This window comes from Gouania willdenowi, chromosome 19, assembly GCF_900634775.1.
Source record: "Gouania willdenowi chromosome 19, fGouWil2.1, whole genome shotgun sequence".
Classification (NCBI taxonomy): domain Eukaryota; kingdom Metazoa; phylum Chordata; class Actinopteri; order Blenniiformes; family Gobiesocidae; genus Gouania; species Gouania willdenowi.
The window spans coordinates 6,815,876-6,831,397 of record NC_041062.1 but is presented as its reverse complement, the minus strand read 5'-3'; the positions used below and the strand labels follow the sequence as shown (position 1 = coordinate 6,831,397).

Sequence of the window (15,522 nt, the reverse complement as noted above, 5' to 3'; positions counted from 1 at the left end):
TCTGGTCAGATTTGACCGAATTAAAAATACTGACATTTATATTGAACATTGTCATTTTGAGACAAAATATTGCGATATGAATTTTCAATCAGTCAATCTTTATTTGTCACTGCACATGTTACAGAGCAACAAAATTTCATTTCAGTTTCTTCCCGTCCAAGAAACATGAAAAGACAATCACATATAACATGGGAGGACAAGGGGGGGAGAACTGCGGGTCTCCACACGGGCAGTGCCCCGTATTTAGATGAAAAGTGGGGGGAAAAGGCAGGTCTTAAACTGAGTTCTCTATTGAAGCACAGTGTAAAACTAGGAAAAAACCTCCTCAGCGTCCATGCACAACAACAAAACACAGTCACAACAAGAACTCAGGTGGACGACCTCTGCATCACCTGGTTCAGGTCATACGGCTAAGAAACTGTTTGAATCCATGCATACGGGTACTAAACTTTCCAACAATCCTGTGTGTCCCAATCTTGCACCACAACCAAACTTTTCACTGCAACAATAAACCGCATCAATCCGACAAATTATGACGACCTCTAAAATGTAAAACACGTGTCAAACTCAAGGCCCGGGGGCCAAATCCGGCCTTTTAAAACATCTAAATTGACCTGCAGGGCAAAGTAATAATGACTGAGAAAACATGAATCATTGTTGAAAATACTAAATAATTTAGTTGTGGATATCTCAGTAGGGTTGCAAAGAGGCGTAAAATATCAGGAAACTTTCCACGGGAACTTAGGCACAAGAATTGTGTTAATATTTTAAAAAATGGAACATTTTTATGTGAATTATGATTTGAAATTAGCCAGAAAATGTACATATTGGTATCCATGCAAAAATAATACACATAACATTTCAACAGATTTATTTGGAAGCAGAACTTTACAATTATTCAAGTGGAGTTTTAGTGAATTTGAACAAGAGAATATATATTATATAATATATATTACAGTATTTGCAGGGGCTTCACTGTTTTCCCATGCTTGTATAACACAATGGAAGTCATTTCTACTCTCAAATTATTGAAAAAAGACAATTTTTCCAAAATCCTGCTTAATCCTCAAAATTATTTGACAAAAAAAAATAAAATAAATATATTCACTACCTGTCACCTATTGCTTGGATATTGTCTGTGCCTTACACCCTACATACTTTTATATAATTTATTATACATGAAAATGCAAAGTAACACTAGTGTTGAAACTCTTTGATTCCCCACCTCAGTTTGCCAGATTTAATAAAGTGGTTTAGTTTCAAACAAGCTTGAAATTGCACACAACTGTAATCTAGAGCAACGTTTCTCAAATGGGGGTACGTGTACCCCTAGGGGTATGTGACGGCACTACAGGGGGTTCTTGAGAGAGAGAATGGAAAATGAACAAATAAAGTGTTAGTGTTAGTCCCACACTAGGTGTGAGATGACCAGAAATGGTAAAAACTATAAAAATAAATCTATTCAACGAGGCACGAAATCAGTGATTTTTTAACCTTGGGGTGGGGACCCCACGTGGGGTCGCTTGGAGGTTAAATAGGGTCGCCTGAAATTTCTGAAAACTGAAAATAGATTTGAAAAATGTTTTAATTATTCTTTTCTTTTTAAAAAAATAAAAATAAATAAATCTAGTTCTCTAAAATGAAGTAAAAAAAATAAATAAATAAAAGTAAACACCTAAGTTCAAACATGATCAATAACTAATTCTAGAAAAAAAAATGTCTTTGGGGCCACAGTACAAAAAAGATTGGAAACCACTGCACTAAATACAGTTTCATTCCACTTATTTACAAAATGAGATTCTTTAAAATGTGTGTTATCACTGGTTCATTCCATCATTATGCTCTATAGATGTTTTTGAATAGTTTTTTTATGCTAAATGTTGTTGTCAGACAAAAGGGGGTACTTGGATTCAGAAATAAGAGAAAAGGGGGTACTTGAGCCAAAAAAGTTTGAGAACCACTAATCGAGTACAGGTGCATCTGCATCATTTACAAAAAGTGGGCTGGGTTAGGTGTCCTACTACTCAAAGCAGGTGTAGAAGATGGATATATTTAGAATATATGAATTATGGAAGCTTGACAGGAAGCTTTCCTGCGTGAAAAAGCAAATATGACATCATTTACTAGATGCTATTGCTTTTCTGAATGCTCCCAGTTCCCCCAATAAAAACCAATGCAGGAGTTACAGTGAAAACAGGAGACATGTCATCAGATGGATGTGTGGGATCTTTCGTCATGTGTGATAGAAAAAAAGTCCATCTTATCTTTGATCTTTTTTTAATGTCACCTGGGGTTAAAAAAACAAGGCAAAAGAAAACATCTCTGTTTGTCAACCACGTAACACAATGTACTGAGATTAAACTTCATAATACTTCAAGATTAAAGTCGTAATTAGGGCTGAGCGATATATCGCGGATCAAATTATATCGAGTTTTATGTTTTGAACATCGATATATACCGTATTTTTCGGATAATAAGGCGCACTATCAATGAATGGGTCTGACCGGGTCTATTTTCATACATAAGGCGCACCGGTTTGTTGTTATTATTATTATTATTATTATTATTATTATTATTATTAAGACGCGTTAAGTGAAACAAAATAGTCAGATAAGTCAAACTTTATTCAACAACTCATTAACAATAATTCTCAACATTGTTCAGGTTTAACACATAAAATATAGAACATTACACTCGCATTTTCAGTTCAGTATGTTGAAGCACAGTACAGGTACATATCACTACGGTAGCCCTGAAGGGCCAAAAATCCATCAAGTGGTGCAGCTTCATAGTTTACCAAAGTTGTACTAAAATATTTTAACATATTCATTTCATACATAAGGCGCTCCTGATTATAAGGCGCACTGTCAATTTTTGAGAAAATTAAAGGATTTTAAGTGCGCCTTATAGTCCGAAAAATACGGTATATATATATTTTTCTATAGCTTATTTTGTATCAAAATACTTGTTTTAGGAGTCGCTGTTTTTGCTACTTCTCAGAACAGCATGAAAAGCACAGTTAGATGGATTTGTGAGTGCGTCCTAACCCTAAACAAGCCACACTAACAAACTCACTCACACGTGCTGTCTCTTAGCGGAGAGAAAAAGCCAAAAGCGACACTTATTGTGCAGCCGTTTGTTAATAAATGTGACACATTTCAGAAAATTTAAGCCATTTGAATTAAAAATTATCAAGAATTATATCGTATATCGTCATTTTGAGGGGAAAAATATCGAGATACGAGTTTTGGTTCATATCGCTCAGCACTAGTTGTAATATTTCAAGATTATGTATATATCACCTGGGGTTAGAAAAACAAAAATAAATTTAAAAAAAATAAATAAAAAAACACATCTAAATCCGTGCACATGTTTAAGGTTAGCACCAGTGTGATGCAGCGTGGGACAGACATAGTAATGTAGCACATGCACGCACGCGCACACACATAATAATGACGTCTTCCCCTGCACGATTCTTTGCCTTAAAAAGTCAGAATTAATGTGAGGTGTGAGGGCACGCGCACACACACACGCGCACACACACACGCACACACACACTTCCCATTTCTTTTAACCGACACGCTCACTTCTCGGCTCGCGCGGACTTAATTGAGTCCACGCACAACAACCTCGCGTGCAACTGCCTTTAATGTCCTCGTGCTGTGTAAAAGTCTCCACGAGAGACACACACGGTCAGAAATGACGTCCCCGTGCGTGCGTGTGTGTGTGTGTGTGTGTGTGTGTGTGTGTGTGTGTGTGTGTGTGTGTGTGTGTGTGTGTTTGCAGGGGGGGGAAAAACACAGTCCATTCACCATCTCCGTGGCGCAGGAAGGTGGACACACAAACACACACACACACATAGTAGGCGCACACACATATGGTGGGAACACACACACCGAAAGCTTTAAAAAAAAAAAAAAAAAATGTTTTATGCAGGGTTGTTTATGTTTTTTTACCTGATTAAACGGACGTAAGTTGTGATTCTCTTCAGTCGCTCGTCGGCATCATCATCATCATCATCATCAGCTCAGGGACAAACGGGAAAGATTTGGAGTAGGAATTCCGGATTCCTTCCTATTAATCCTCTGTACGCCAGCAAAGCGTCCTCTTCACCACACACACACACACACACACACACACACTACATGGACCGGACGATGAACACAACTGAGTGTTTCTTTGAGAAGAACAAGGCAGTGGAACCACAGGAAGGTGTCTATGTAGAAGTGTTTCACTGCCTTCTTCTTCTTCTTTTTACCTCCCCCCCCCCCTCTCTCTCTCTCTCTCTCTCTTCTCTCTCTCTCTCTCTGTCTCTCTCTCTCTCTCTGTCTCTCTAGTCACACACACTCTGTAACTCTCCTCTTTGCCAAGGCGGGGTCTCAGGTCGTTCAAACCAATGACACACACCAAGAAAAAGGAAAGAAAAGAAGCCTCCAACACACACACACACAGTGGTGGGACGATAAAGTTCATGAGAAGAGACGATATACAATCCTGGGGCTTTCGATAACACTACAGGGGGAAAGGCTATTTGAAAAAAGAACTATGCTGTTATATTATGTTTTTCATGTATTACCATTCGACCAATTTATATGTGTTTTTGTGTTTATTTGTATGGTTTATATGGACCCGGAGTCTGAAATAAAGCTATCTAGCTATCTATCTATCTGTCTATCTATTTATCTATTTATCTATTTATCTATTTATCTATCTATCTATCTATCTATCTATTTATCTATCTATCTATTTATCTAATCCAGTGGTCTGCAACCTGCGGCTCTGGAGCCTAATGTGGCTCTTTGACTCTTTTGCAATGGCTCCCTATAGCTTTAAAAAAAAACAAAAAAACAATTGAAATAAATATTTTTTTTTTTTTTTTTTTTTTTTTACAGAGGCCAATAACGATTAATGACAAATAAAATCAAGATGTAACAATTTGTTAACTTAAAATAAATCACGTTGTGCAATGACTCAGCACCTTCCCACTTCACCTCCTGCAACATCTAGATAGTTAAACCAACAAAAACACTATTCTGGAAGAAAATAGAGATTTTAATTGTGTGGGAACAGATTCATTTAACCACCAATGTGCGTCTGTATTTTGTGTCGTTCTTCTGACCAAATGTTCTCAACCTTTGGGTCAGGACCCCATTTGGGGTCACGAGACACTGGGAAGGGGTCACCAGATGCCTTCAGGAAACTAAGAATATTTTCCAAACAATTTCAGCAATTTTTTTTTCTTATTTTAGGTTCACCAAACTTGCCATATTTTAACCTATTTTCATCTTATTTTCTCACCTTTGAATGCATTTTTGCTACATTACTCTCATTCCTGCCACTTCTCCATTAAATTCCATTGCTTTTTCTGCACATTTTTGCCACTTTAAAGACATTTTCAACACTTGTAAAGCCTTTCCACCACTTTTACCACCTAATGTTGCATATGTCGACCCATTAATTGTCACCTTTAACCTCTTTTTTGCCAATTTAACCACATTCACGATTTGTCATGCCTATTATTTTTCAGTTTAAACTAATCATTTTTACTTTTTAAATTACATTACATTGTTGATAAATATAGAAGCAAACAGGCAAAGTTGTGATGTAAATTGTTGTTTTCATTATCTCCCTTAACGTGGCAAAGGAGAGTAGTGTCTGATAGTCGCGTACAATTAATTTGAAAGGACTTTAGAGGGAAATCATGTGACCTCAGCACTTTGTGAACACATGGGCGTCACAGATGACATCACGAGATTGATTTGTACCCTCCTCCTTTTCTGTAACTTGTTGCACGAAGTGCAAACAGTGAATTCATATCATTATATTCATCCATGAAGGTTTGACTTGACTTTCTTTATTCATGTTTTGTGCAGACAATTAAACAGCAGCAAAATGTGAAGTGCCAATTATACACATCACTCCCCTTCCTTTTTTATCCTTTTATTTTTCATGTCTGCATTCAGCCTGGCCTCCATATGCTCTCGTATTGATCTGTCCATCAATGATTGTCCCCCTCTTGTCAGAACGCAGGCCGCATGTGGGGGGTTGGAAACTTATAGCACAAAAAGACTCAGCAGGATAATTAAGCAGATAAAAGCTTGTGGCAAATGTGTGAGTACTTTTGAGTGTACAGTAACTAAAATTAGGGTTTGAGCGCCGGGAAATGAAAATAACTCTTGGTATATGAGGGTTGTATACAAGTTTTATATTGTTTTAAAAATAAAAACTCTTCCAATTCAATGCAAATGAGCACACAGGTTGATTTATTTTGTTTTGTGTGGATTTTCTCTAGTTTTTTATGGATTTTGTAGTTTTTTCCAAGTCATTTTAATTTTTTTATCGATTTTTTTAGATGTTTAGATTTTTATTTATTTTTTGTTGTTGTTTTTTTCAGTCATTTTGTGTTTTTTTAAAGACTTTTTTTTGTATCTTTTATATTTTTGTTTTCAATAGATTTTGTAATAAAAATTTTTGAGTTTTTTTTTTTTTTCTTTTGCCATTTAGGATTTGTTTGTTTTGTTGCTTTTTAAAAAAATATATTTTTTCTCTCTCTTATTTTTCTTTTTAAAAGTTTTTTTTTGGGGGCGGGTTTGTTTGGGAGGATTTTGAGAGTTTTATTACTTTTGCAGTTTTTTTGTTTAATTTTTAATTTTTAAAGAAATATAGATTTCTTTTAGATATAAATTAAACTTTTTCCACCTAATGACAATCACTTAATGACAATTTCACGTCATACGTGTACATCTAAATATTCTATTATCAACATTATTTTTAATATTATCAAACCGCATATAAATTAACAACAGCATTCATAGTTTTGATATTTATTTTTAATAAAATATCATAAGATATGTTTAAATTTCCATTCAAAACTAATGTGATTAAATTAAAAAGCACATTCTTAATAAAATTGACCTTCGACCTCCATGTCTATACTCGCAAATTCACAGCAAGAGTTCCCACAAAGTCTCCACGGAGGGCTGCAAACATGATCTACACGCTGTCCGCTGGAGACACACATCAATCAATCTCCTGATGAATTATTGAAGGCACACCACACCACCCCCACCATGTTTCCCACATTGGTTTGAATGAGTTGTTTCCATGTGAGCTCAATTGGTTTATCATTTTCACAACGCATGCGAGTCAGGTTTCTGTTGCTCTCCCCTGGCGTTCTTCATAATCCTGCAGCATCTTATTTAAAAAAAAAAAAGAGATTCCTTCAGATATGAATGCAGAAATCCAACATTCTTCATTCGCTTTCTTCAGATCTTGTCGATTTGGTGAATGTTTTGTAAAAGGCAGTAAAAAAAAGACTTTACGGCTGTGATTTTGTGCACCCACACCTCCCCCAACAGATCGGCTCGAACTTGTGGAATAAAATAGCGACGGCGGTTCCAATGAGCTCAGCAGCAGACTGAAGCCCCCCAGGAGACTATGATGAATCAATTCTCCTAATGATGTTTGTAATTTAGGAGGATGATGACATGGACTATGAAGTAGAAGATTGCATGAAGGAGAGAGAGAAGTGTTGAGAACCAAAAGTCTTAACGTCTCAAAAAACCTCCAGTGCAGGGATTTTAAAATTACTTCTAAAATGTATAAAACAAGCAATACATTTTAAGCCAGGGGTTTCAAACTCATTTTATTTCAAGGGCCACATATGACCCAGATTGACCCCAAGTGGGCCAGACCAGAAAAACCCATGTTTTTCTGATGGAAAAAACACAAATCCAAACAAAATCTTGAATGTTAAGCAATTGGCAAAAATGCTGTGACTTTGCAACACATTTTCACAAAATTTGCAATGTAATTTGTAAATAATGTAGTACTGCAATCCCCATCGTATGTTTTCGAAATCAGTTTTCCAACCTTGGGGTCGGGACCCCATGTGGGGTCGCTTGAAATTTCTGAAAAATTCAAATAGATTTTTGCATTCTTTTATTTTATTTTATTTTATTTTTTAAATTAAAACAACACAATCTCAAACAACTGTATTTCTATAGGTTCACTTTATGAGGTTAGTCCAACTAAAATGCAGTAAAGGGAATAAATATCTGAGCTCAAACGTGATCAAAAAATGTCTTTGGGGTCACGATCCAAAAAAGGTTGGGAACCACTGCACTGAATACTGTTTCTTTCCATTTATTTAGATTCTTTAAAAGGTGTTGTCACATTATGCTTTTGCATTATGCATTGTTTTTAAATAGCTTTCTAAGCAAAAATGTTGAAGTCGGACAAAATAAGAGAAATGGGGGAACTTGAGCCAAAAAACAGTTTGAGAACCACTGGACTAAATAATCAGGGCAAAGTTGAAGATGTCGATGTAAGCCTCTTTTGTTTATTGAAAGATTATAAAAACAGTTGTGACACAAAAAAAAAAAAGATCTGTGACCGCAGGGGACGACAGTTAAAACTGCGGTTGGGTAGTAGACAACGAAGCAGAGAAGAAGAGCTCTCCTCGGGGACCTTTACTGTCCCGTAAACAGTGCGCTGACACGCTCTGGTGGCTGAAGTTAGCGTGTAATCACGGACAGCAAAAGACACACAAACCCTGAGAATAGAAGTCATTTTGAGTGGGAGTTCTTTAACAGTCTTTAACATTTTAGATAAAAGTTCAAAGATCCTTGTTTGTTCAAAAAATGGAAGGCACCGTTAAGTGTTTTCTGCGCTCTTGTTTACACCAGCTATGTCTGATCCTTTGCAAATTCAAAGGCTTATGGATCAGCACAATTGAAACAATTGCACAAACACAGTCAGTTGTCTCTTTTCCCCAAATCCCATTTACGTGCTTGAGTAAAATTGTGCATGCCGACTCTGTGCTTGCAAGTGGAACATCTCAAATTCTAGCATTATTACATTAAAAATAAAAACAAAAAAACAAGCAAACATGTTTTTCCTTTTTAAGATTAGAGTAAGTCTAGTGCTGATGTGAATCCTAGGTGATCACAGAGTTTTTGACAGTGAGTTCAAGTGTATCAGAGTTTAGTCAGTTTGGTTTTTATCCTTTGGGTATGAAATCTATTTCCCGAGAGACAAGTAAGTGTTTTTTGTGTGTGTGTGTGTGTGTGTGTGTGTGTGTGTGTATTGCAGTCTTTATACTAATGCAGTGGTTCTCAACCTTTTCAGCTCGTAACCTCCAAAATCAGCAAAATTATGGTCCATAGTTCTATGAATCTGTGATAACCACATTTATTTATTTATCTGAATAATATCCACTGTTATCCAGGAGGTTTATTATTAATTGCGGCATAGTATATAGTCATCCTAAAGTTGCAAATCCGTGTTTTAATCAGAAATAAAATGGGTTTGAAAGTGACCAAAAATGGTGGTGGTTATAATGACATTTTAAAAGCCACACAAATTAGTTTAAAAGTTCAAAGTGTCAATATTGGAGCAATGAGTAGGAAGGACAGTTGGGGGCTCGTCTCAAGATCTAAATACATCAGATAATGAGGTTCGTGCAGAAGTTTCCTTCTTAACATTTCAGATGGAAATCAGTGTCTTGCCTGTTAAATGATTGACTAGATAAATAACTTGTTAAAATGTTATTTTTGGTGGTGGTGAAATTGTTGAAAAAATTCTATTTTTTCCTCCCAAAAACAAAAAGAATGATGAGGGGTCTAAATTTTTGATATGATTTGTCTTGTTGCTGGAACACATTGCCTGTATTTTTTACTATAAATCTAAATTTAATTGGGGATTTTGCCTGAAAATCCATGAAATGGGATTTTAACACAGAAATTGGTTAAAAGTTGCAAGTTAGAGTGGCCAAGAAACAGACAGAAAAGGTAATAAAAAGGGTTCAAAGTGTCAATATTGGAACAGTTCATTTAAACTGGCTAACAATGGGCATGAAAAATTGTGAATGGGGTTTAATTAACAAATATAAGCATGAAATATGGTAAAAAGAAGTTAAAGGTGACAATAATGGGTCAATACATGTGAAATTAGGTAGAAAAGTTGTGGAAAGGGTTTATAAGTGCTGAAAATGTCTTGAAAGTGGAACAAATGTGCAGAAAAGGCTTTGAAATTTGATGGAGAAGTGGCAGAAATGGGAGTAATGTAGCACAAATGCATTAAAAGGGGCAAAAATATGGCAAGAAAAAATGTTCAAAGTAGGTTAAAATATGGTAAGTTTGGTGTAGTTGCGGAAAAATGGGTAAAAATAAGCAAAAATGGGCTCAGATTGTTAAAAAAAATATACTTAGAACCCCTGTACTAGTGCACGTGTCCCTGCATGTACATATCATATCTGTCTGCATGCAACAAATGAAGGATGATGACAGAACATGATTTGCATGCAGAATGTATTGATACGTGTAAACCACCATAGGCTCGTCGTTAACAACCTGTTTGAAGACTTTGTCAATAGGTGCCGAGGCAACACAAGAGGCAACATTTCAGCCCTTCACGCTCAGCACACCATTCCGTCCACTTGCTCTTCTCTTCTTCTCTCATTAATATGGAAATGAGTTGCTTATTGTTGTGAGAGAGGAAAAAAAAGCTGTCATGTCGCTGATGACAGACTCTATGGATGTGTTTGGATTGCGCGGCTCACTGTTTTCCAAAAGCATGTCTTATCTTTGTTTAGCCAGTGAATCAAAAATGTAAACATCACTTCATTAGCATCTGTCAAGAAGCTTAACGCTATGATGTTAAATACATGGCTTAGCTGCTAAATAAGCAAACAGGTTTCAATATTTGGTCTTATTTTATCCACACTTTATGTACAAACTGCTTTTCTCTGAGGGAAACTTCATAGTGCATATAACTCCCTTTGCCTATATTATAATTATAACATTCCTTCTGACTTCCTGTGGGGAAATAGTTGTTTATGCTGTTCCTTATTTGCAAAAATAGGAATATTTTACTTTAAATTAACCTTTAATTTACCTGGAAATCATCACTCGGATTAAAAATCTCTTTGATACGGAAGTGGATTTGGGCCAATTTTGATGGAGAAATATATTCGAAAATGTCAAGATTAAAGTGGAAATATAATGTTGAGATTAAAGTCAAACAGACAATATCAAAATACAATATTGTTATAAAAGTGGAAGGTTTGCTCAGAGAGTCAAATCTACGGAAGCTGACGAGGCCCATTTGTGATGCAGAAAATATTTTCGGGCAAATCAAAATGTTGAGATTAAAGTTGAAATTCTGAGAATAAAGATGAAATATATAATGTTGAGTATAAAGTCGAAAATAAACTAGAAAATACCAATACACCTGTCATGATAATCTGTAACGCGCATCACAACGCAATAAAAGCACACTTCAGATGAAGCTCTGCTTTCATTTTCTATCACAAGATAACATGATAGTTACTCGATGTGCTACATGTAGCGAGAGATTCTGAACGTGATAAGAGAGGGAGAGAGAGAGAGAGAGAGAGAGAGAGAGCGAGTAAGTCATTTATTTATAAAGCGCTTTTTGTAGATAAAATCACAAAGTTCTGTACAGAACTGAGGATAATTTAAAATAACAGGAGCAACAACATGAAAGAATAATAAAACAAAGGTGCATTTACTTCAACAGGAGCAGCATCATATAAAAATATCTGTTTAACTAAAAGCTTTTTTGAAGAACGAAAAAATAGCTAACTAGTGTTTTACTATGGTCTACTGTCAGTGGTCATTCATATACATTAATGTATATAAGCCCCTCCTTCGTCCTATACAGACCCCTATACAAATGAAAACTATTGCTGACTGCACACAGCCAATTGGCTTCGACTTTCTGTTTTTTAGACTGTCAATCACAGTGAATGCAGAACCGTGCACGGAAACAAGGCCACGAGTCACAACAGCAAACAGGTAAATATGATTTTGGCTCTTATCTGACCCATAGCGTACAGAAAAGTAGAGGCGTGGCTTCTGGTCGATTAGCCGATGCAGTGGGAGGAAGTGAGGCTGTTTAGGGCGGGACATCGAGATGTTTCTCAGAAACTCTGGATAGCAGCTTAAAAAGTGTCCACACAGTTGAGCTCCTGGAGAAACTGGTGCAGGTTATTCCAGAGTCTGGGGGCCACAGTCTGGAACACCAGGTCTCCTCGAGTTTTAAAATTAGTTTTTGGAATCTTTAGGAGACCTTGGTCTTAAGACCGAAGGCTGCGCCCTGAAGTGTAGGGGCACAAGTCCAAGATACTGTATATTGAGGGGCCTGCAGTAGGCAAATGTAGATTCATCAGCTCCAGAAGATACTGAATGAATGAATGAGTGAATGAATGAATAAATGAAGCTCTATTGGTTGATCGCAGTAGATTTTTAAAGAGGAAAAAGCCAAAGAAATTCATAACCAACATGGAAAATATTGAATAAGGTTATTTGTTGTTAAATCTAAAGCTTTGCTTCCATTTAATGAAGAATCAATGATCCAGTCGTCTCTGATTAGCTGATGTCGTCGTCCTGTGGCAATAATACATCTCAGATGTAATGATGTATCGGAGCCCACTCAGATTCATCTTTCCCCCTTTTCCTAAATCACTTCAGATGTTTTGTGCTTCTAATTGTCTATTCAAAAGTTGTTCCACTTGCTGAAGTGCCTTTATGAAAAACAGGGGGGGAAGAGGAGGGTGAAAGGACGAATGTGTATGCAGCGTTTCTGCATTTGTATTCCTCTATTTATCTCCCTTTTGTCAGAACAGTTTCATTTCCCTGTCAGTGATTTATGTTGGGAGATAGTAGTGAGCCTGTTAATGGGATATTTCCTCTGCTCTCCTCATGAACAACAACATGTCAAAATACAGATAAAAAAAAAAAAAAAAAACCAAAGCTAGTGGCTTGTCGAAGAACGAATTAGGTCTTGTGGCAATATGGAAAACACGACATATTCCATCATTCATTCCAAACTCATAAACATTGAAGAGTCACCAATCTGATGTGCTCTCCTTTTACCTCCATGAGCTGTAATTGAAACTTATGCCTTTTAGAACAGGGAATATTTCACCTTGAAAATATGTTGATGCCGATTAATAGCAGAACAGTGTGAAGCTATTTTTGTCCAAGGGTAAATAAAAATGCATATACAGTAACAAATGTACCTAACTAAATGATACAGGTCTCATTTTAAGGAGTTGCGATGTAGAGTTGACCTGTAGATTAAAGTTTCCACATCTTACTGAGTTGTTTAGGTTTATTCAAGAAACAAGATAGCGGGTTCAAGAGATCATAGAGACCATACAATATTTTGAAAATGACAAAAGCACCAAGAGCATAAAAAAAAACATATAATTGGTATATTTTTTTTAAATCAAATTAGTACATTAGAGTTTTTAGGCCTGGCTACCAGACTCAAAACGCCACTCACTTTGTTGTTCTTGTTGTACATTAGTTAAAATCGCTACTCCTCTGTTATTCGTGAACAGATCGGGCTGAAATTTGGTAGCTATAATCTATGGATGTGTACGCATAGACGCTCCTTGGCCAATTTTCGATTTAAGAGGCCCCAAAAGAAAAAACTAAACGAATGTTGATTTCTCATTTATTTGCGAGTCAAATATTATGACGGTTGGCAGTACCAAATCATTGGCACATACCCATATATAAATAGGGCCCATTACCCTACGGGGGCACCAGGGGGTCCTCATTTTTCAAATGACTACTCCTCCGTTAGCTCTCGTTAGATCGGAATGCAGTTTGGTATGAATACTCTATGAAAGAATATGATGAGACGCTCAGAGCCCTTTTTTTCGGTAATTTCCAAATTTATGGGAACATAGTCATGTGATATGTTGTTTCAAAGGTAATTCAATGTTACTCCGTATGTGCCATGAGGGCGCCCCCATTTTTTTACTTGGTGGAACCGAGTCATTTGACTGAGTTCTCGGTAACGTGGTACGTGCCATTCGGCGCGGAGACTTCCACTAGTTCATCCAAACTTGTTAAATCACTTTTTCAAATTAAAGTTGAAAAATTTAGGGTGCTTTCACACCATTTTAGTTGTGAACTCGGTCCGAATGGGCAGAGGACAGATGATAATTTTATTATCTTGGTTTGAAAAGACGTCTCCAGACAGAAAAACAAAAACCCATAGAAGAAGCTCTCAACAATGGGTCAAAGCAAGACTTCTACCTCTTCTGTTTGTTCTTTCACAACATTCAACAATGGAGCAGCAACAAGTTGCCGTACTTTTGGTGGTTTTAGATCACCCACAATACCACGCACTCTACGTCATCGCAGTTACTTCTTGTGTTTGATCCACTCCGAGAGCAGCTCCTCCTAATCGCTCTCGACTTCGATTGGAAAACACTGTTAGACTGACAGAAACAAACGCTCTAGAATTTGCCTGTTTGATCCGCTCTAGACTTCGTTTGCGTGTTCACACCACCCAAACAAGGAGGACTATCCAAGTAAACAAGTCCTAGAGCGTTTTAACCACTCCAACATGCAGCAACATACCTCGACTGCATATAGTCCAACCAAAGAACAACAACAACATGGAGGGTAGAGAGAGTCAGCATGTCTGAATCTTAAGAGAAAAACAGACACTGCTTGACACAACGTGAACTCCTGACGAGATCATGTAAGAAAGTGTTTCTCAATTGGGGGAATGTGTACCCCTTATACTTTAATAAACTAAAATGTGGACAAGTATATACACCTAGTATACTAACAGTATATAGATGAGTATACTTTTGTCAACTTAAAATGACCTTATAAAGTATACTTAAAGTATAATTTTATAAACCTAAAATGTTCCAATTTAGTCCGAAGAAGAATTCAATTAATATACTTTCAAGTACGTGGTCCATAGTATACTTGGTATACTTATACTCAAGCATACTTAATAAAATGAACTTCAAGTATACTACTTTTTGCAAAGGGAAGTTTGAAAACCACTGGTGATATTGTCCCATGCAAACGTCTCTATTATTTGACAGTAAAGTCTTTTTGACTATAAGTTCCTACGTACTGTACATTTCCCTTTTTTAGACCTGTATCTCTTTTCAAATTTCATGTGGGTTTCTTCAACCACACCTTTGAAGGATGTGAGGTGCTTCCGTATCTGAAGTGAGCCATCACCTAACATTGCCCTCTGGAGTATCGGTGTACCCCTAAAAAGAGTTCATATCCTGCAGGGAGTCGGCCATCAAGGTAATGGGAGCCTGTGGAGAAGTGCAGAATGAATTACTGCCATTTCGCTGCTTCTTCTCTGTCATATAGAGAGAAGAGCATCTGCAGGGCCAGATAACAAGACGATAGGGCAAAAATGGAGAAGTCCCCGAGAGCAGTTTCGTGTCATTTAAGCTTTTGGCAGAACTTGTGATGAGGTCATTCTCTCAGTTTGTGGTAATGTCAGACCACACTGGCAATGACTGGCAATTTTCTTTTTGTTCCATTTGCTCCCACTTAACGTAAAATGAACATGAAATGGCCTGAATTGCTTTTGGGGGACGTGATGGGACAATGATAACCTTTGTGGTATAAAATGATAAAAACGCATTAGCATTAGAGCTTTTGAACCTGTTAGAATAATTGTAAAGGGTGTAGGTTGAAGCAAAGCGTATACACACCTGCC

The 15,522-nt window shown here is 36.7% G+C and overlaps 1 protein-coding gene across 4 annotated transcripts in view; it reads right to left on the bottom strand.

Annotated features, from left to right (window-relative positions):
• The window catches only part of ctbp2l (C-terminal binding protein 2, like), a 144,295-nt gene that overhangs the window by 111,456 nt on the left and 17,317 nt on the right, over positions 1-15,522 (bottom strand). For 2 of the 4 annotated variants that reach the window (XM_028476133.1, XM_028476135.1), the window contains exon 1: positions 3,957-4,271. The exons of 1 other annotated variant lie outside the window; for it this stretch is intronic. The gene's annotated coding sequence lies outside the window, so the exon portion shown is untranslated. Of the gene's footprint in view, positions 1-3,956; positions 4,273-15,522 lie in introns of those variants that run through there. One more of the 4 variants, XM_028476131.1, reaches the window with a different exon arrangement.